The sequence below is a fragment of the Nicotiana tomentosiformis genome, chromosome 2, assembly GCF_000390325.3.
Source record: "Nicotiana tomentosiformis chromosome 2, ASM39032v3, whole genome shotgun sequence".
Lineage (NCBI taxonomy): Eukaryota > Viridiplantae > Streptophyta > Magnoliopsida > Solanales > Solanaceae > Nicotiana > Nicotiana tomentosiformis.
This window is the reverse complement of record NC_090813.1, coordinates 95,594,060-95,617,969: the sequence shown is the minus strand read 5'-3', so window position 1 is coordinate 95,617,969 and position 23,910 is coordinate 95,594,060. Positions and strand designations below refer to the sequence as shown.

General features: G+C 40.1%; 1 long non-coding RNA gene across 1 annotated transcript; it reads right to left on the bottom strand.

The window, feature by feature from the left end:
• Positions 1 to 22,285: 22,285 nt before the first annotated feature.
• LOC117279340 (uncharacterized) lies at positions 22,286 to 22,855 on the bottom strand. Its single transcript, XR_004509751.2, has 2 exons — positions 22,677 to 22,855; positions 22,286 to 22,557 (listed from the first exon to the last, which is right to left on the bottom strand). It is a non-coding gene; the product is annotated as an uncharacterized lncRNA (long non-coding RNA).
• Positions 22,856 to 23,910: the final 1,055 nt, after the last annotated feature.

Below are 23,910 nucleotides of genomic sequence, written 5' to 3'. Positions count from 1 at the left end.
TGGATTATGTATCTAAATGGGTTGAGGCCATTGCTTTGCCCAACAATGAAGCAAGGAGTGTGGTGGCATTCTTGAAAAAGAACATCTTCACGAGGTTTGGTACCCCAAGAGCCATTATTAGTGATGGGGGTTTGCATTTTTGTAACAATACTTTTGATACCTTACTCACAAAGTATGGTGTTACTCACAAAGTATCAACTCCCTACCATCCTCAAGCAAGCGGACAAGTTGAAGTCTCCAACCGGGAGATAAAGAGTATTTTGTCAAAGACAGTCAATGCTAACCGGACGGATTGGTCAAGAAAACTTGATGATGCTCTTTGGGCTTATAGAACGGCCTACAAAACACCGATCGGGATGTCTCCATACCGGTTAGTGTTCGGGGAGGCATGCCATCTTCCGGTAGAACTTGATCATAAGGACATGTAGGCTTTGAAGAAGTTGAACCTTGAATGGGATGTCGCGACAAATCTAAGGATGTCACAATTGAATGAGCTTGAAGAATTCCGGTATCATGCCTATACAAGCTCGTCTCTTTACAAGGAGAATATGAAGTACCTCCATGACAAGTATATCCATAACAAGGAATTTAAAGAGGGGTGATCTTGTACTATTGTTCAATTCTCGGTTACGGATGTTTCCGGGCAAGTTGAAGTCAAAATGGAGTGGCCCCTTTGAAGTGGTGAATGTAACCCCCTTTGGTGCTCTAGATTTGAAAAATAAGAAAGATAAGGTGTTTAGAGTCAATGGGCACCGGGTTAAGCATTATTTTGGCAAGGTTGATGATGGCCACATTGTGGCGGTTCTTCAGTTCAAATGATTGGTAATCTGCATTGTGCTGCGGCGTTAAATCAGACGCTTCTTGGGAGGCAACCCATGTATCTTTTTCTTTTTCTTATTTTTCTTCTTTGTTAGATAGCTTTGTTTTGTGCTTACTAGTTTTGAAGTGTATGCAAAAATGGGTGTGCATTGCAGGGACTGTGCAAGAAAAATTGGCTAAGTGTCATAAAAGTACGGACCGTACCAAAATTATGCGGACCGCACAATCACTCTGCGGCCGCACAATTCTGTCTGCGGTCGCACAACTAGTAGATAAAAAATGCATGGGCTCTGAAGTTTGGCCTGTCAAACTTCCTTACCAATTTGCGGCCGCACACAAAATTGTGCAGTCCACACAAATTTTGCGGCCGCACTACCTCTTCTGTTTTTCCACAACTTGCCTGCAACTGTCATGCATATATATGTGTCCTATGTACCTGAACTCTAACTGATTCTTATTGTTATGAATTGCAGACAATGGTTAGATCACGCGGTGGAGGAGATACATCAAAAAGGAGGGCAGAACCCTCCTGAGGCAGAGGCCGAGGCAAGAGTAACCTACCACTTGCCATTCAGAGGACCATAGGCAAGAAACAAACTGCCAACAGAGTTCCTGAACCCTCCGAGACCAGTGAGTATCTCCCATCTGGGAAAGCTTCTGAGGGTAAATCCGTGCAAGCACAACCGGAAGCCTAATCACAACAAGTCCTGGGTAGATTCTACTTGGTAGATGAGTCGTCTTCCGCTGCTAGTTCTTCTGAAGGTTCGAAAAAGGGTAGCCCAGATTCTAAGCCCTCTTCCTCACATGCCCCGGCTGCACCAATCAATGTTGATGATGATGATAATGTCCCGTACGATGGTAGAGGGGGTGATGCTACAATGGGGGATTTAGAGAGGTCGAGGAAAAGGGAGATGTGGGAAGACAAATTTGTCAGCTTGACTGCCTTCAACAGATTTAGAGAGTGGTGGCCCCAGAGATCGCTCACTCTTGAGCGACAATTCTTGATGAAGGATTTGGACAAGCATAACCCAAATGTCCTCAAACAGTTCCAGGAGATAAAAGGATGGAAATGGTTCACCCAAAGCGTCCTCGATGCAAATGAGCACTTGGTTAAAGAATTTTATTCCAATGTGGCTCACATTAAGAAGGGTACCAAGGTGACAAAAGTGCGAAATCTGAAAATCCGATTCGACTCCTGTGCTTTGAACTCTTATGTTGGATTTGAAGAAGTAGAGGCAGTCTAATGCTTGGAAAAGCTAACTATGGGTGATGCAGCTCGCCCGTGGCTAGCTGATATTTTTGGCTATTCGAGGATCAACACCTCCGTGGCTTACAACAGGGGTTCCCATAGTTCGGGCCACCCTAAATTTTGAAGCAAAAGGGTGGCAAACATTTGTGTGCAGCCGCATTGATCTGTTCCTATATGAGAACAACCTCCCACTTACCCGTGCAGTCCTGGTGGCTTCGATTATGGCTGGGTATCCGATTAATATTGGTGCCATCATGTCCACCAACATCACATTAGCTATCTAGAAAGATGAGAGATCATACCCATACCCGAACTTCCTCACAAAATATTTCAAAGACCAAAAGGTGGAGTCGAGGCAATATGATACAGAAGTAAAGGCCAAGAATCCTTTCTCATGGTACCACCTGCAGGGTGCTGACAACCCGAAGTTCAAGAGTAAGACAACTACCTCCGCTGGCCAGTCTGAGGAGCCAATGATAGTAGTTACTGATTCAGCTGCTTAGCCTTCCACAGCAGCTGGTCCTTCCACAGGGACAATAGCCATGCCGCCATTGTCGTCTTCTAGACCAACAACTTCATTACCAGTGCCATTATCAATGCCAGCTTCATCCACTTATCCACAGACTACGCTGCGAGTCTCCCAAACATTGGCGAGTCTCAACAACTAGATGCAGGCAACTACTTCAAAGCTGTCTGAAATATCTAGTGTTGTTGCAGCACAGTCAGCAGCCCCAGCAGCACCACAGGTACCTCCGTCAGTGGAGGAAACATTGAAGAAGATTCTGGACAACCAAAAAACTATTATAGAGATTTTAGTGGCGCATGGGGAGGTCATTGAGTAGTTGGGAAAGCAAACAAAGAAGATGCGGAAGTCTCAGGCATCGAAGAGGTCAGTGGACAAGTTGAGAAAAGTGATTTCCAAAATTGCATCTGCCAGAGATCTACCACTAGACTTACTTATGGAGGGAGCACCTTCAGACCCAGCAGCACAGGCAGCACCAGCAGTACTAGAGGTATCACATATAGCAGCCAGCCAGTCTGAGGAGCCGGTTGCGACTGCCCACACCGCTAAGGAGATGATCCAGATGCTCAGCAACCCTGTTGTCCCTCAGCCAGGTGATGATGAGATATAGCTAGAGAAGATAGAGAGTGCTGCGGATCCCATGCAGATTGAGACCACATAGGGAGTTCTCTTAACTCTCTACCCTTCCCTGTTCTTATTTTTGTTAAGCATTTGGGACAATGCTTATTTTTATTCGGGGGTGGTCTATTTTGATTGATTGACATTAACATGTGGCCTGTAATAACTCTTATACTATTTTTTTTCCTTTATCTTTATTTCTCTTTGGTATGTATATATTCTCCCCCTTCGTTTGATGTATATATTCAGTCTTCCTTATATATATATATTCATTTTACTTTGGTTTGTATATTCATTTATCTTGCTTTCCGTAGTTTATTTCGTAGCTTCTTTACTTTGTCTTTCTTAGTAGTATAACTTCTTATTTACTTTAGTAGTTTCTTTTTTATTTGTTAGCTTCTTTTACGTTTGAGTGATCAATAAGCCTTTGGTTTTCTTAATGTCGCGGTTCTTTCCAAAGGTGGATTTTGTGTGAACCGGGTGGCTCATCCCAACAATGGATGACGTGACAACCTTCTTAAGGGATTGAGTCCATTTTCTTTTATGTTTAGGCAAATATAGTAGTAATGAATAAAAGGGTCTCAAGCATGATTCACTTGGTACCAACACATTTACCTCCGAACTTATGGTTAAAAACAAAGTTGTTGGCATAAAATAGCTCTAGTTGTGACCTTTTGACTCTTGTGTTGACTTAAACAGTCATTGAGTGGTTCAGTCGAGCCATTTGTGATTCTCAATCTTAACTAGGGTTGTTGTGGGCCCTCGACTCCGTTCTCTTTAGCAATCCAACAACGTGAAAGGGGAGGTATTGAATTGCAAGTCCAAGTTCCCGTGCTAATAGTCTAGAACTTGCCCCGAATATGTTTTTAGGCGAAATTCTAAGTGTAGCTTGGCTTGAGAAATGATTGTAGGCTCTCCCTTGATCCGATTTGAAGTTTGAAATCTTCCATAGCCTACTAATGTGATATCCTTAGTCAACCCATTTGAGCCTAAGTATTTTTTTTCTTTCAATAACCACGTTACAAGCCTATATCTATTTTATAATGACCTTCTCTTGGCACCCAATCTTTCCTTAGTATTCTTGAGAAATAATTGGCAAAAACATAAGTTTGGGGGAGAGACGTGGAGTTTAAAAGTGATAAAAGGTACAAAGAAGAGAAAGAAAGGAAGAAAAGGGAAGGCAAAGAAAATAAAGAAAGAACAAAAAGAAAAACACAAAAAGAAAGTGAATAATGTGAAAGGGTTGAAAAGATGCAAAAGAAGGCAAAAGTTCAAAGCATGGACAACAAATAAGGAAAGTATGAATAGCATGGCAAAGAAAGAGTGATGTCAAGTCCCTCTAATCCCCATAAGGGAAAAGAAAATGACTCAAAGAGTCGGCAAAGTAAGAGCCAAAAAGAGAATATGAAGTGCTAAAGGGAAGATGAACCAATTCTATTCTGATATTTCCCTCCTTAGTCCAAAAGCGTTCATTACATGCCGAAAAAGCCCTATGTGATTTCAAGCGAGCGAGCTTTCATTAGTGGTGATCTACATGATGGGCAAGCTTATGGTATTTAGAGCCGGACTTATGACATTCTTTTGAGAGAGATGAGCGAACTTTTCACAATCCTTGCATCGAGTGTTACATTCTAAAGTGAGATATGTTAATAGAGAGTAGAGGATGAGGAGTTTGGGATCCACAATGACCTACATGAAAGAGCGAGCTTCCTTGATGAATAAAGTCAACTCTTGCTGCTCTAGTGTCATATTAGAACTATTGTACTCAAAAAGTCAAATCATTGCATTGTTGATAATTTATACGTGTTGTGGGTAATTGTTGGTCCCAATTGATGTGTGATTGATTCATCTTAGGCCAGCTGGAATATCCCTTTTTCTAGTGGAGGTGAGAATTGCCTTAATTGCTTGAGGACAAGCAAAAGCTTAAGTTTGGGGGAGTTGATAGGTAGGGATTTTGACTAATTCAAACTCGAATAGCTTATTGATTCAAGATATTTCTAACAAAATATATAATTTTCTAACTTACTACCTACGGACGATCAAATAATGAATCGCTAAGAATTCAACACACACTTAAATAGTTTTGTTCAACAATCAATAGGATATAATATTCCAGGGTCACGGGTCATCTAACATTCATGTTGCATTCGTATTTTAAAATAGCTAATTGATTTATCTGAATTGTTGATTCACAGGGTTAATTTCACTCGTAAGAATCTGTCGAGTTCTTACTCGCATGCTCAAGTTAACTTAATACCTATATGTCTATGGAATTAAGTTTAACAAGAACTCATTTACAATTCCTGTATTTTAACCGAGTAAGGCAATTAGGTATATGTCTATCCTAATCGCGAATCCTTTCCCCGATGCCCGGGTTTTGAAAACTTACTCTATTTACTTCTATATGCAATCTAGGGTTCCCACTTTCGAGTTCAACTCTAGATTCGTAGATAGTATTTCACTGTTAATTACTCAGCAAAATAATTAGAAACAGAATTAAATAAACAACCCAATATGATAAACCCAACGTCGTCAAATTAAACTTCAAACATCAACATTCATGTATACCCATGACCCTAGAATAATAGGGTTCTTAGCCACTCATATTCAGGCAATCATCCCAAATTTCATAAGATTGCATAAAAATCAATCACTCTATGTAGTGTTCGTTCGATTTCTGGATCAAGAGGAATGAGGTTGTTTGCACTTCTACTCCTCTGCATTCGAGAGAAGACCCTGCGTTGACACAAACCAGGCAAACTGAAAATTAAAACTTGAAAACAAATATCTAATAAAAGCTTAACTTAGTCACGTAGCTAATTTCTAAGTCCCCGGCAACGGCGCCAAAAACTTGTTACGGCCAAACACACTCACGCAAGTATACGTGGTCGTCAAGTAATAAAGTAGTGAATAAAGTATCGTTCCCACGAAGACTTATGATTAACTTTGACTAATTCAAACTCGAATAGCTTATTGATTCAAGATATTTCTAACAAAATATATAATTTTCTAACTTACTACCTACGGACGATCAAATAATGAATCGCTAAGAATTCAACACACACTTAAATAGTTTTGTTCAACAATCAATAGGATATAATATTCCAGGGTCACGGGTCATCTAACATTCATGTTGCATTCGTATTTTAAAATAGCTAATTGATTTATCTGAATTGTTGATTCACAGGGTTAATTTCACTCGTAAGAATCTGTCGAGTTCTTACTCGCATGCTCAAGTTAACTTAATACCTATATGTCTATGGAATTAAGTTTAACAAGAACTCATTTACAATTCCTGTATTTTAACCGAGTAAGGCAATTAGGTATATGTCTATCCTAATCGCGAATCCTTTCCCCGATGCCCGGGTTTTGAAAACTTACTCTATTTACTTCTATATGCAATCTAGGGTTCCCACTTTCGAGTTCAACTCTAGATTCGTAGATAGTATTTCACTGTTAATTACTCAGCAAAATAATTAGAAACAGAATTAAATAAACAACCCAATATGATAAACCCAACGTCGTCAAATTAAACTTCAAACATCAACATTCATGTATACCCATGACCCTAGAATAATAGGGTTCTTAGCCACTCATATTCAGGCAATCATCCCAAATTTCATAAGATTGCATAAAAATCAATAAAAGAAAGAAAGGATAAAACTCCAGACGAATTCCGTGGTCTTTGAACTTGGTTATAGCCTTTTTTCTTCTCTTCCCCCATCCCCCTCTCCTTGCCAATTATGGTCATTAGCAGTGAAATTATTTAGCAAGAGTTGTATTTCACTATACGGTCTTGCCATGCAACTACCCCCACAAGCTGAGTCAAGATTCATCTTTGATGCTTCATCTAACCCATCAACAAAAGTGTGACCCAATACCTCATCAGTTTGACAATGATGCGGGCAGTCTCTGAGTAGCTTCTTGTATCTTTCCCAAGCTTGACGAAGTGTCTCGCCATCCCGTTGTTGGAACCCAAGAATTTGGCTCCTCAGCGACTTTGTCTTCTTAGTTGGGAAAAACTTGATCAGGAATTTCCTTGCTAGATCATCCCAAGTGTGGATAGAGTTCGCGGGCTCCTTTTGCAACCATTCTTTAGCTTCCCCCAACAGTGAAAAAGGGAATAGTGTCAGCCTGACATAGTCCTTGGAGACGTTCGGATAATTGTAAGTGTCCGTGATTTCCAAGAAGTTCTGAATATGCCTCTGCGGGTCCTCATGAGATAGACCCACATATTGTCCTGTGGACTGAATCAGCTGTACCATGTACTGTTTGAGTTCAAAATGCCCAGTGATATCAGGCTTCACAATAGCCTGAGTCATATTCGCAAGATTGGGCCTTGCGGCTTCAATTACCGGACGCTCTTCATTGCCTGCCATATCTATTGGCTGTGGTTGGACTGCGATGTCCAACTCTCTTTCTATTCTCGTTCTAGCTTCGTGTTCCCTTCTCACTCTATGTAGTGTTCGTTCGATTTCTGGATCAAGAGGAATGAGGTTGTTTGCACTTCTACTCCTCTGCATTCGAGAGAAGACCCTGCGTTGACACAAACCAGGCAAACTGAAAATTAAAACTTGAAAACAAATATCTAATAAAAGCTTAACTTAGTCACGTAGCTAATTTCTAAGTCCCCGGCAACGGCGCCAAAAACTTGTTACGGCCAAACACACTCACGCAAGTATACGTGGTCGTCAAGTAATAAAGTAGTGAATAAAGTATCGTTCCCACGAAGACTTATGATTAACTTTGACTAATTCAAACTCGAATAGCTTATTGATTCAAGATATTTCTAACAAAATATATAATTTTCTAACTTACTACCTACGGACGATCAAATAATGAATCGCTAAGAATTCAACACACACTTAAATAGTTTTGTTCAACAATCAATAGGATATAATATTCCAGGGTCACGGGTCATCTAACATTCATGTTGCATTCGTATTTTAAAATAGCTAATTGATTTATCTGAATTGTTGATTCACAGGGTTAATTTCACTCGTAAGAATCTGTCGAGTTCTTACTCGCATGCTCAAGTTAACTTAATACCTATATGTCTATGGAATTAAGTTTAACAAGAACTCATTTACAATTCCTGTATTTTAACCGAGTAAGGCAATTAGGTATATGTCTATCCTAATCGCGAATCCTTTCCCCGATGCCCGGGTTTTGAAAACTTACTCTATTTACTTCTATATGCAATCTAGGGTTCCCACTTTCGAGTTCAACTCTAGATTCGTAGATAGTATTTCACTGTTAATTACTCAGCAAAATAATTAGAAACAGAATTAAATAAACAACCCAATATGATAAACCCAACGTCGTCAAATTAAACTTCAAACATCAACATTCATGTATACCCATGACCCTAGAATAATAGGGTTCTTAGCCACTCATATTCAGGCAATCATCCCAAATTTCATAAGATTGCATAAAAATCAATAAAAGAAAGAAAGGATAAAACTCCAGACGAATTCCGTGGTCTTTGAACTTGGTTATAGCCTTTTTTCTTCTCTTCCCCCCGTCTCTCCTCTCCTTGCCAATTATGGTCATTAGCAGTGAAATTATTTAGCAAGAGTTGTATTTCACTATACGGTCTTGCCATGCAACTACCCAAAAACTTGTTACGGCCAAACACACTCACGCAAGTATACGTGATCGTCAAGTAATAAAGTAGTGAATAAAGTATCGTTCCCACGAAGACTTATGATTAACTTTGACTAATTCAAACTCGAATAGCTTATTGATTCAAGATATTTCTAACAAAATATATAATTTTCTAACTTACTACCTACGGACGATCAAATAATGAATCGCTAAGAATTCAACACAACACTTAAATAGTTTTGTTCAACAATCAATAGGATATAATATTCCAGGGTCACGGGTCATCTAACATTCATGTTGCATTCGTATTTTAAAATAGCTAATTGATTTATCTGAATTGTTGATTCACAGGGTTAATTTCACTCGTAAGAATCTGTCGAGTTCTTACTCGCATGCTCAAGTTAACTTAATACCTATATGTCTATGGAATTAAGTTTAACAAGAACTCATTTACAATTCCTGTATTTTAACCGAGTAAGGCAATTAGGTATATGTCTATCCTAATCGCGAATCCTTTCCCCGATGCCCGGGTTTTGAAAACTTACTCTATTTACTTCTATATGCAATCTAGGGTTCCCACTTTCGAGTTCAACTCTAGATTCGTAGATAGTATTTCACTGTTAATTACTCAGCAAAATAATTAGAAACAGAATTAAATAAACAACCCAATATGATAAACCCAACGTCGTCAAATTAAACTTCAAACATCAACATTCATGTATACCCATGACCCTAGAATAATAGGGTTCTTAGCCACTCATATTCAGGCAATCATCCCAAATTTCATAAGATTGCATAAAAATCAATAAAAGAAAGAAAGGATAAAACTCCAGACGAATTCCGTGGTCTTTGAACTTGGTTATAGCCTTTTTTTCTTCTCTTCTCCCCGTCTCTCCTCTACAAGAGGCGTTTTAAAGCTTATATATTGCGTCCAAAAGTTGTAATCTAGAGTTCTCCTAACTCTAGTCCAAATCGGCTTCAGGGGTTGATGCTAAGGCGGATGCGACGCATCCACCTCGTCCTCCATTTCTTAACTTTGCATGTGAGGGTAGACGCGACGCATCCAGCCTTCTCTTCTACTTCCCAGTTTCGCACGCGATGGCGAACGCTATGGCCCAACTTCATTGCTAAGGTTGCACGCAGGATGATGTTTTCCTAGGTTGGATGCGACGCATCCAACCCTTCTTCCTCTGGCTAAACCACCTTTTCTTCATATTTTGCACTCCGAACACCTTAAATCGTCACACATAACTTAATTAGTCATCAAACCAATAATTACACCATGTTGGGAGTTTTAAAGATTAAATAACATCAAGAAGTGGTTAAAACATGGGTAAAGTAACATCAACACATATCGAAATATGCCAAACATCACTACCCCACACTTAAACCTTTGTTCGTCCTCGAACAAACCATCACTATAGTAAACAAAATAAAATTAAGCTCTTATCATTCAAAGTACACTACATCTATGACCATGGTTATTTGCTACAATTAGGCTCTAGACTATGCATCAACACACTTCCCTTTTCTTATGCCCTTCTTTAAACATATTCGAACAAAGACAACATGCCCACAACAATCCTAACCTCAAAAACCGACTCAATGTCACAATGCACTCATGGCTTGAACAACCAACATCATAGAGAAGTCTAATAACGTTACCTATCCCTCGTGAAACCATGTGCCCTCACAACAAAAGCAGAGAGAGTAAAATCAATCCACACATTCGAATCTCATGCTCACAAAGAAAATTGCTCACTCTCACAAAAGAAGTCACATGCATGTAATTGGTACCATAGGCTTGCCCTTAATGTAAATCTCTACTAATGTAAGCTCGCTCGATCTAAAATCAATTAGGACTTTTTCATGGTTGTAATGTGGGCTAAGGGACGGGTAGGATATATTTAAGGAATAGTGACTCACCCTCCTAAGCACTTTAACACATCATCAAATAACTTAAGCGCGAATTCTTCAACACCCTTTCAATTTCACCAATAATATCACTCCAAACAATATTTCCTCTTTCTTTAAGCACTACTTTAATTCATACCCACTAGCAAGAACAAGACAACAATTTATTCATTTATATTTTTCTTTCTTTTTTTTCCAGATTTTTCTCTTTTTTTTTCTTTCACTTTCCGTTAGTGGTGTATTATTTTACAAAATAAGTGCACCCTTCTTTCTTTCATTGGTTCCACTCAAAAGTCACCCCACACTTAGTCGCTTCTTACTTCTTTTAGCGCTCATCTAACAATTAAAGTGCTTGACGAGGTAAAAGGATCAAAACAATGTCAATTAAGAATAAAAAGGGTATAGGCTTGTAATGTGGGTACCAAATAAAAGGTCTACAGGCTCAAAAGGGTTAATTAGGGATAGATTTTATTTGTGATAAGTAATAAGCTCAAAAAGATCAAAGAAAGCCTAAAATTATTTTTCAAACCGAGCATCACCTAAAATTTCGCTTCAACTCACATACCGGGCAAGTTCTAGACACAAGTACACTACATGGACTACACAAAAACCTTACCACACATGGCACATGACTCATTAAGGACGGTCACATTCCGACTCTCAAACAATGCAAGTATTCACGGAGCAACGAGATATTAAGCATTAAGCGCAAAGTGAACACAAGTCAAGAAAATGAGAAATAGGCGCCACAAAACATGCTATCCATTTTAACAAGGCATCATCATTAATTTCAGAGTGAGAAGGGAAGATATTACATATGTAAAAGCCTAAATATGCCATTATCAACCAAGTCAAGGTCACCTAGGTTCATCATTCTTCCTCCTTTTATTCCCTACATTCCTACTCTACTCTAAAAAGAAAACAAAATTACCCGGTTCAAACTACATCCCATGGAAAAGAACCGAGGCACAAAGAAAAACCACAGGGGATTATTACTATCTACAAAGATACTATATATATATATATATATATTTCATTTTTTTTTTCTTTTTTTTTCTTTTTTTCTTTTTTTTAATAATGATAAACTGATAGTTACTCCATATAGATGAATTTACTGCTATTTTATGCCATTAATCCAGTGAATATATTAGTACATTCATCCATACATCAAACATAAATCACCCCCACCCCACACTTAGGACTGTGCGTTGTCCCCAACGCACACAAACAAGGTAAAGTAGGGTGAGAAGAACTCCCTCAAGTCAAGGTGGAGGGCTCATCCGCAGTCTGTGGAGGAGCATCTGCATCCATAGCATTCCTATCATCAACAACTGGTGCTGATTCTGTAGCAGGTGTTACAGCGACCTCAGTAGGCCTGTTGAGTGGAGCCTCAGTGACTATGGGAGGAACAGGAGTGGATGGTCCGGCAGTGGATGATGCAATCAGCTGGGAGATGTCTGTACCTGCACATTGAACCAGAGCTCTGAGGAGTAATGATATCTCCTTCATCATCGTGGCCTGCTCGGTCTGAACTCGGCTTAGATCCGCACGAGTCTGTCTCAACTCATCCCTGGTGGCACTCAACTCGACACGAGTCGCTATCAGCTCAGCCCTGTTCTCTTGCATATCTGCTTGCATTTGCTCAAATAATTGTTGAATGGTGAGCTTAGAAGACCTTCCCTTGTTCGGCTCTAGAACATGAGTGACATCATATGGTCCTGGAGCTTTAGCCTCAATGTCGTCATTCTCCTTGTCCCATAGTACTCCCATCTCTGTTAAAAAAGCCGTTAGGGTATTAGCAAAGAACAGCCTCCACTTGTAATTCATCCTGGTTCGCTGCATTTGATCATGCATGATGGCTCCTAAGTTGAGTGGTATCCCCTCTAATAAAGCATATAATACGAGTGCGCGGTAACGAGGGACATCAGTTTTATGTTGGCATGGCATCAGGCGGTTACATATGAAATTTAGAGCCACACGTGCTAACGCACTCATGAATTCCTTGGCTATAGAGTGGTACTCCATACTCCCATGCTTCCATTCTACATCCTTCCTGGTAGGGCATAGGACAGACTTAATGTGTGCATAATCTGGTGTTTTGCATATGGAGTCAAACCTATCTGTAAGTGTGTGTGGCACCCTTAAGAAGTTATTCAGAGCTTCAGCTGACACATTAATATCTACCCCTCTTACTCGCACAATGTTTCCCCTGGCGTGACGCCAATTGGCGTAGAGCTCTCTAACAATGGTGAGGTTGGCTTTGCCGTGACCTTTCAAGATGGGTCCCCATTTTTGCACCTCTCGAATTGACTTTAGAAACTCTGAGTACTTTGTCTTAAGTGGTCCGATGTTTATCGGCTTTTCCGGAATATACTTCTTTGAAACCAGTATCTTCTTATAGGCTCGGAATGCCTTCTCATTAACAAAGTATTTCTCCCAATCAACTCGGTCTATGGGTTCACCCTCGTCTTCATCACTCATGTTGACATGTAGGTGGTCATTGTCCGAATCGGAATCGGATTCAGATTCTGTAGTAATCTTCTCCTTCCCTTTATCAGTCGGATCACTCATTTTCGAAGCTTTTCTTTGGTATGTCACAGGCTCTCTTATCTCTATTCCTTTGCTTGGTGTAATACCCTTCTTCACTGTCCTCCTGACTAATGTTTCCTCCTCCTCTTGCTCTGAATCATCACTTAACTGCCTAGGCAGCAGTTCCATTTCCTTCTCCGTCCGCTTCCTTTTTTTCTGTGGATTTGGACCGCCCGCTGCCCTTCCGGTAGGCTTTTTGGGCGGTTGCTTGTCACCATCTTTGTCTTGTTGCTTGGATGGTTTACTCACTGCTGTCATTTTACGAATCTAAGTACCTGCAATGCAAAGAATTCAACAATTAGCAGATGAAACAGCGAAGATCAGCTTGAAAGCAATTGCAACAGCTTGCCCTTCCAATTATTCGTAAAGTCATGCCATTCACTACTTCATGGAATTGTAGCTCATGACTTTCAGCAAGTATGTGATAACTCTCTTCAAAAATTCAATTTCACATAGCCCCTCACTCGACCCCACACTTATTCTCAAGCATACACCAATGTTGCTCGGTTACTCAGACTTCACCGACGCCTAAATTTTCCTCAGGGACAATTCGTCGAACATGTGGTATGCAACAAGTGTGCCTAGTTCATTCTATCAGTTGAGCAATGCAACTACCCTCCCAAAGTTTGACGAGATGAAGGGAATTATAGTTTATCATCTCGCAACCATTACAACGACCAAGAACGACAGCCCTAAAAAATTTTGAAATTGCAAAACCTACTTGTTGCTACCATTGAGGGAGGGAAGAGAGAAGAATTAGGAGAGAAGCCAACGGAAGAACGAAGAGGATGATGTGTACCTGTCGCGTTTGTATGCGTTGCAATTTCGATTAAAGAAATCTGTTCTGCGTTCGTAGGCGTCGCAAAAAGAGACGAGTGGATGCGTCGCAAGAAGAGTTTTTAACGAATTCGTTATCTTAAGATGTGTTAAAATATATAGTACTTACCTGTGCGTGCGAGCTTTGACGCGACGCATCCCCTTGTCTTCCTTCAAAAAATTTTCGGACGCGACACGGACGCGATAGGCAGACTTCACTGCCTTGAGCAATTGGCCCGTCAAAAAAAAAAAAATTTTGCTGAGGGGGATGCAACGCATCCGCCTCGTTTTCTCATATCTGGGGAACTTTTTATTTATTTATTTCCTACAAAAAAAATAAAAATAAAAATAAAAATAAACTAACTAACTTGGGTGGCCTCCCAAGAAGCGCCTGATTTAACGTCGCGGCACGACGCAACATGTTCTTCATGCCTCCACTAAATCCATTGTGGTCTTGTGACGTGCAATGTCACCACCCCAATAGTGTTTTACTCTTTGGCCATTTACCAAGAATGTCGTATTGGACCCCTTATCACACAATTCTATCGCACCATGAGGTTTCACACTAACCACTTCAAACGGACCCGACCATCGAGATTTAAGCTTTCCTGGAAAAAGCTTTAGCCTTGAATTAAACAGTAGAATTTCTTGACCTGGTTCAAACTCACGATGTTGGATATGCTTATCATGCCATCTTTTGGTCTTCTCTTTATACAATTTGGCATTTTCATACGCATGCAATCGAAACTCATCAAGCTCGTTGAGTTGTAGCAATCTCTTCTCACCGGCCAAGTCCATCTCCATATTTAGCTTTTTAATCGCCCAATATGCTTTGTGTTCAAGCTCGACGGGCAGATGGCAGGCCTTCCCATAAACCAACCTGTACGGAGAAGTGCCTATTGGGGTCTTGTACACAGTGCGATATGCCCATAATGCGTCATCCAGCTTCCCGGCCCAGTCCTTTCTATTCATACTTACTGTCTTTTCCAAAATCTGCTTGACCTCTCTGTTGGAAACTTCTACTTGACCACTCGTTTGGGGATGATAGGCAGTGGAAACTTTGTGCTTGACTCCGTATTTTGCAAGAATATTATTCAGCAGTTTGTTACAAAAGTGAGTTCCCCCGTCGCTTATCAACACTCTTGGAGTCCCAAAACGTGTGAAGATGTGCTTCTTTACAAAGCCTACCACAACCTTTGCGTCGTTAGTAGGAAGAGCAATGGCCTCTACCCACTTAGAAACATAGTCGACCGCCACCAAGATGTATCTGTGCCCGTTAGAATATGGGAATGGTCCCATAAAATCAATCCCCCAAACATCAAAAAGTTCTACCGCCAGAATATTTTGCAAGGGCATCTCGTGCTTCCTCGTGATAGTTCCAGTTCTTTGGCATCTATCACAATTTTTAACGAAGGCATGTGCATCCTTAAACAATTTTGGCCAATAAAAACCTGATTGTAGCACTTTTTGGGCGGTTCTATCCCCGCCGTGATGACCTCCATATGGTGACGCATGGCAGTCATGTAGTATAGCCTTCATCTCTTCCTCAGGAACACACCTTCTCACCAACTGATCTGCACACTGCCTATATAGGAATGGCTCATCCCACACGTAGAACCTTACATCATGTAGGAATCTTCTTCTATTGTCAGCTGTCCATTCTAGTGGCGTCACCCCACTTGCGATAAAATTCACATAATCTGCATACCATGGGGCTTCACCTGAGGTGACTGCTAATATTTGCTCATCCGGAAATGTTTCTTTAATTGACCCTCCTTCAGCTACATGGTCCCGACTTTCTAATCTGGACAAATGATCGGCCACTTGATTTTCTGTCCCTTTTCGATCTCGGATCTCTAAGTCAAATTCTTGCAAGAGGAGGACCCAACGAATCAGCCTCGGCTTGGCGTCTTTCTTTTCAAATAAGTATCTGATAGCTGAATGATCTGTGTAGACGATGACTTTGGTTCCCACTAGATAGGATCTGAACTTGTCAAACGCCCACACCACTGCAAGCAACTCCTTTTCAGTCACTGTATAATTCATCTGAGCTGGATTCATAGTTTTGCTTGCATAATAAATGGAGTGAAAGATTTTATCCCTCCTTTTCCCCAACACCGCTCCAATTGCTATGTCACTTGCATCGCACATCAACTCAAATGGTTGTGCCCAATCGGGGCCAATGATAATTGGTGCAGTCACCAATCTTCCCTTCAGCTCCTCAAATGCTTTCAGACATGCATTATCAAACTTGAAGGTAACATCTTTCTCTAGAAGCCTGCACAAAGGGGAAGAAATTTTCGAAAAATCTTTAATGAAACGACGATAAAAACCTGCATGACCCAAGAAACTGCGAATGCCTTTGATGGATGTCGGCGGGGGCAATTTTTCAATCGTCTCCACCTTTGCTTTATCCACCTGTAGACCATCTTTTGAAACCTTGTGCCCCAAAACTATACCTTCACGTACCATGAAATGGCACTTTTCCCAGTTTAGCACCAAGTTCGTCTCTTCACACCTAGCTAGCACTTTATCAAGGTTCATCAAACAACTATCAAAAGAACATCCAAACACAGAAAAATCGTCCATGAATACTTCTACAAATCTTTCAACCATGTCAGTGAAAATAGCCATCATACACCTTTGAAAAGTCGCAGGTGCATTACAAAGACCGAAGGGCATTCTCTTGAACGCATACGTGCCATAAGGACATGTAAATGTAGTTTTCTCTTGGTCTTCTGGGGCTATAGCAATCTGATTATACCCCGAATAACCATCCAAGGAAACAGTAGTATTCCTGGCCAGCTAATCTATCAAGCATTTGGTCAATAAAAGGAAGGGGAAAGTGGTCTTTCCGGGTGGCATTGTTCAGTTTTCTGTAATCTATGCAAATTCTCCATCCAGTGACAGTTCTTGTAGGAATTAAGTCATTATTTTCATTAACTACTACGGTTATCCCCCCTTTCTTCGGCACACATTGAACGGGGCTTACCCATTTACTATCAGAGATTGGAAATACAATACCTGCATCAAGCCACTTAATCACTTCTTTTCTTACCACTTCTTTCATGATTGGATTTAGTCGGTGTTGGTGTTCTACACTTGGCTTGTGTCCGTCCTCCATGAGGATTTTGTGCATGCAGAAAGCTGGACTAATGCCTTTAATGTCAGACATTGTCCACCCAATTGCTCGCTTGTGCTCACGTAGCACCCTTAATAGCTTTTCTTCCTGTAATTTAGACAAGTGAGCAGAAATAATAACAGGTAAAGTGTCAGAACTTCCCAAATAAGCATATTGAAGGTGAGGGGGTAGGGGTTTAAGTTCCAAATTTGGAGCTTTTTCAATTGACGGCTTTGGTGGGGGGCCACTTGGCCTATTCAGGGGCTCAAACGGGATTATTCCTTGCATGTAACCACATGATGTATCTAGGATATGCATCATCTCCTCAACCTCATCATCCATCTCCAAGCTATCAAACATCATGATTGCTTTTTCTAAACAGTCGTCTAGATATACACTCGTGTCAAGAAGTTTCTCATCCACCTCCACCACAGATATCATAGAGAGCTCCTCATAGTGGCGGGGAAGTTGGATTGCTTTGTAGACATTGAAGACTGCTTCCTCGTTGTCCACTCTCATAATCATTTTCCCCTTCTCTCACTTTAATTATTGCATCGCCAGTAGCCAAGAGAGGTCGTCCCAATATGATTGGAACTTGTTCATCAGCCTCGAAGTCTAGAATAATGAAGTCAGCTGGGAAGATGAATTTTCCAATTTGCAGCAGCACATCTTCAATCACTCCTTCGGGGTAGGCTATGGACCTATCAGCTAATTGCAACATCACGGTGGTTGGTCTCGGAGCTCCCAGACCTAATTGCTTAAACAAGGATAAAGGCATCAGATTTATGCTTGCACCCAAATCACACAGAGCACGTCCCACGTCAATATTACCGATTTGTACTGGAATGGTGAAGCTGCCAGGATCCTTAAGCTTTTGGGGAAGCTTGTTTTGGACCCTTGATGTGCACTCCTCAGTAAGTGCAACCGTCTCGAACTCAGTCAATTTCCTCTTATGAGCCACTATGTCTTTTATGTACTTAGCGTACTTTGGAATTTCACGAAGTACATCCACTAATGGAATATTTAATTGAACCTGACTCAACATGGAGAGAAATTTGTTGAACATGCGATCGTCATTCCTTTTCTGCAATCTTTGGGGGAAAGGTGGTGGTGGCCTTGTAACCTCCATTCGCTCTGAACTTGCATCATCTTCCTTTGACTCTTGTGTTGCCTTAGGTGTCAACTCCCCCCAGGTATAGGTTTTTCTTTTATCTTCCTTGGCACTTCCTCTAGTTCCCTCCTGTTTCTAAGTGTAACTGCATTAACTTGAGGGTTCTTCTCTGTATCACTGGGAAGTGAGCCTGTAGGTCTAGTATTTTGGTTTGCTGCTAACTGCCCCATTTGCCTCTCAAGATTTCTGAAATCGGTCCTGAGCTGTTGATTGTCTAGCAACAACTTTTTCAGCAAGTCATTCGTACTTTCTTCCATTTGTTGGGGTGGCTTCTGAGGTTGAGTAAAATTCCCTTGAGGCCTATACTGATTCTGTTGACTTCCGCCCCATGAGAAGTTAGGATGATTCCTCCAGTTTGGGTTGTAAGTGTTCCCATATTGCGCATGTTGATTCATAGGACCTCTGTTTTGTTGCCCCACATAGTATATAGATTCAGGATTCGTGGGGCACATGTCAATCATATGACTGTCTCCGCATAGTTCGCAACAAATAGACATCTGCTGTACATGTTGCATTTGTTGTGTTGTCATTCTATTCATCTGATTTGCCAATTTTGCTATATCGGCTCTCATGGCGGAAAAGTCATCAAGCTCAATCAAACCGGCGGCCTTCTGTTTAATTCCCCTTCGTGAATCCCCCTCTCCTTGCCAATTATGGTCATTAGCAGTGAAATTATTTAGCAAGAGTTGTATTTCACTATACGGTCTTGCCATGCAACTACCCCCACAAGCTGAGTCAAGATTCATCTTTGATGCTTCATCTAACCCATCAACAAAAGTGTGACCCAATACCTCATCAGTTTGACAATGATGCGGGCAGTCTCTGAGTAGCTTCTTGTATCTTTCCCAAGCTTGACGAAGTGTCTCGCCATCCCGTTGTTGGAACCCAAGAATTTGGCTCCTCAGCGACTTTGTCTTCTTAGTTGGGAAAAACTTGATCAGGAATTTCCTTGCTAGATCATCCCAAGTGTGGATAGAGTTCGCGGGCTCCTTTTGCAACCATTCTTTAGCTTCCCCCAACAGTGAAAAAGGGAATAGTGTCAGCCTGACATAGTCCTTGGAGACGTTCGGATAATTGTAAGTGTCCGTGATTTCCAAGAAGTTCTGAATATGCCTCTGCGGGTCCTCATGAGATAGACCCACATATTGTCCTGTGGACTGAATCAGCTGTACCATATACTGTTTGAGTTCAAAATGCCCAGTGATATCAGGCTTCACAATAGCCTGAGTCATATTCGCAAGATTGGGCCTTGCGGCTTCAATTACCGGACGCTCTTCATTGCCTGCCATATCTATTGGTTGTGGTTGGACTGCGATGTCCAACTCTCTTTCTATTCTCGTTCTAGCTTCGTGTTCCCTTCTCACTCTATGTAGTGTTCGTTCGATTTCTGGATCAAGAGGAATGAGGTTGTTTGCACTTCTACTCCTCTGCATTCGAGAGAAGACCCTGCGTTGACACAAACCAGGCAAACTGAAAATTAAAACTTGAAAACAAATATCTAATAAAAGCTTAACTTAGTCACGTAGCTAATTTCTAAGTCCCCGGCAACGGCGCCAAAAACTTGTTACGGCCAAACACACTCACGCAAGTATACGTGGTCGTCAAGTAATAAAGTAGTGAATAAAGTATCGTTCCCACGAAGACTTATGATTAACTTTGACTAATTCAAACTCGAATAGCTTATTGATTCAAGATATTTCTAACAAAATATATAATTTTCTAACTTACTACCTACGGACGATCAAATAATGAATCGCTAAGAATTCAACACAACACTTAAATAGTTTTGTTCAACAATCAATAGGATATAATATTCCAGGGTCACGGGTCATCTAACATTCATGTTGCATTCGTATTTTAAAATAGCTAATTGATTTATCTGAATTGTTGATTCACAGGGTTAATTTCACTCGTAAGAATCTGTCGAGTTCTTACTCGCATGCTCAAGTTAACTTAATACCTATATGTCTATGGAATTAAGTTTAACAAGAACTCATTTACAATTCCTGTATTTTAACCGAGTAAGGCAATTAGGTATATGTCTATCCTAATCGCGAATCCTTTCCCCGATGCCCGGGTTTTGAAAACTTACTCTATTTACTTCTATATGCAATCTAGGGTTCCCACTTTCGAGTTCAACTCTAGATTCGTAGATAGTATTTCACTGTTAATTACTCAGCAAAATAATTAGAAACAGAATTAAATAAACAACCCAATATGATAAACCCAACGTCGTCAAATTAAACTTCAAACATCAACATTCATGTATACCCATGACCCTAGAATAATAGGGTTCTTAGCCACTCATATTCAGGCAATCATCCCAAATTTCATAAGATTGCATAAAAATCAATAAAAGAAAGAAAGGATAAAACTCCAGACGAATTCCGTGGTCTTTGAACTTGGTTATAGCCTTTTTTCTTCTCTTCCCCCCGTCTCTCCTCTACAAGAGGCGTTTTAAAGCTTATATATTGCGTCCAAAAGTTGTAATCTAGAGTTCTCCTAACTCTAGTCCAAATCGGCTTCAGGGGTTGATGCTAAGGCGGATGCGACGCATCCACCTCGTCCTCCATTTCTTAACTTTGCATGTGAGGGTAGACGCGACGCATCCAGCCTTCTCTTCTACTTCCCAGTTTCGCACGCGATGGCGAACGCTATGGCCCAACTTCACTGCTAAGGTTGCACGCAGGATGATGTTTTCCTAGGTTGGATGCGACGCATCCAACCCTTCTTCCTCTGGCTAAACCACCTTTTCTTCATATTTTGCACTCCGAACACCTTAAATCGTCACACATAACTTAATTAGTCATCAAACCAATAATTACACCATGTTGGGAGTTTTAAAGATTAAATAACATCAAGAAGTGGTTAAAACATGGGTAAAGTAACATCAACACATATCGAAATATGCCAAACATCAACCTACATGAAAGAGCGAGCTTCCTTGATGAATAAAGTCAACTCTTGATGCTCTAGTGTCATATTAGAACTATTATACTCAAAAAGTCAAATCATTGCATTGTTGATAATTTATACGTGTTGTGGGTAATTGTTGGTCCCAATTGATGTGTGATTGATTCATCTTAGGCCAGCTGGAATATCCCTTTTTCTAGTGGAGGTGAGAATTGCCTTAATTGCTTGAGGACAAGCAAAAGCTTAAGTTTGGGGGAGTTGATAGGTAGGGATTTTGACCGCTTATTTGCTCTCTTTTACTTGCGTTTTAGCTCAAAAATGCTTAAAGATATTCTCGGGAACTAATAAAATGTGCTTTCGTGCAGGAATATTGGGAGACGAGCCAAAGAAGTAAAAATCAACTCATAAAGGAGTCAAAAATGGGCAAGGACCAAAACAAGGCAAAAAAGCTCACAGTGCAGACCGTACAATACTGTGTGCGGCCGCAGAACAATGAAACATCACCTACACAAAGAGCTAGGAGTGGAGATTCAATTGGCTATTGATCTATACTGTGACAGCAAGGCTACAATCCAAATTACAGCCAATCCCATATTTCATGAACGCACCAAACACATTGACATAGATTGTCACTTTGTTAGTGAAAAAATTGTTCAATGAATGGTGAAGACGCAACATGTTTCTACAAAAGAACAGCAAGCTGATCTACTTACTAAGAGTCCAGGAAAGCCACAACATGATTATCTGCTATCCAAGCTGGGGTTGAAAGATGTATTTCAACCCTCAGCTTGAGGGAGGGTGTTGAAGGATCGTATAGGAGTCACGTCTGTTAAGTGGCTTCATTAGTTAATTCAGTTAGTCAGTTAAAATTGTTAGGTGACAGTTGTCACCACCTAAGTTAATAGAGAGAGTTAGTGGAAGTTAGTTACTTGTACATAGCTACTGTACACGAATGAGATACGGTTGATTTCAATAAAAGAAAAATGAGTTCATTCTCTGCTCAATTCAACTTTTCCATTTCTGCTCCTAAACTTGATTGAAGGTTCTAGATCTCAACAGGTCTTTTGTCTTGGTTAAATTTCCTGCAGTCATTCCATAGAAGAGTGATCTGATCAAAGGTTGTGTTCATCCATCTTTGTGCATGTCTGAGTTGCTCAATCGGCAGATATGCCATCTCTCTTACCTTCTGACTGCAACTAATCGTGTTGTCACCTTGCCTGCAGATGTAGTTTTATACCTATGTCGTTAGTCATTTATGTAATTTGACGCAATATAAGTACTTAAAATGGGAGAGGTATCAACATTCTACAGTGAATAGGTGAAACGGCAAACCTACATATATAGACTCCACTGGGTGCTCAATCACTTCTTATTTTTAGACAGAAGCACTATGTTTTTCATATAGGAAAAAGTATCATATATACAAATTGATTGATTGAGCACCCTTCTTTGATTAGTAGGAATTCCAGATATAAGACATAGGTGGTAATCTCCATCCTTAGGTTTGGCGTATTCTTTCCACTAGGTTGGTTGTATTGGCATGGTAATGAACTGGTAAAAGGGCTTAAATAAGAATGAATTCTAATAAGGCCCATGACCTTGTCACATGATGAAGCAAGGAATGCAAATTTGCTTGTGTATTGCTAACAAGCAAGATCTGCCTACTGGGTTAAGTAAATCTATATATGCATATTTACTGATCAATTTTATATGTACTTGCCTACTTGCAACAGGTCAAATATGAAAATTTTAAAAACTATATCCACATGTATTGGAAAACTTGCTTCTCTAACTATAAAGCAGTTTTGATATGAAAACACATATGAATAAACATGCACCAGAGGAATGAGCAATGAGCTCCTCTAATCTTCTTTCTTATTGTACCTCATTTTTTCTCTACGGTGAGTTTCTAAATTAACTTCTTTGACTTAGAAAATAATTGAGTTATGATGCATAGGTTTCATTATGAGTGACTTCTAGAAGACTATATTTAATTCTTTGGACACGTTGAAGTGTTGATGTGAACCCAAAGTGAGAAATCATACAAAGAAACGTCGAGAGCTAGTTCTGTTTTTATGCTAAAAATTTGACTCTTGAGAGCGGCCACGGCACCAACAACTTCACTCTTGAGATAATTAATACTTGCATAGTTAAAATCATATTTCAACGCAATCAACATAACAATCAATCAACTATATTTCAATTCAAAATCATTGGAGGTAGAGGATCCTCTATAGAAAGCTCTTTGTAGTATTTCAACACAATGAACATAATAATCAATCAACTATGTTTCAATTTGAAGACTACTTGAATCTTCTATATCTGTTTCTTTCAACATAATTTTTACAAATTGCCATCATAAAGTGTTCTTCATCTCCTTATTAGAAGGATGACTTCTACGTCTCGATACTAATTAAATACTTGACATTTAAGAGTTAACCAGCAAAAAGCTCAATTAATTAGAGACTTCTTATAGCTTGTGGTTTATAGTTCCATTCTTAATTGTCCATGTGCTTTCTTCAATTCCACTGAATATTCCAACTCTTATATACATGTAAAGCGTGTATTAG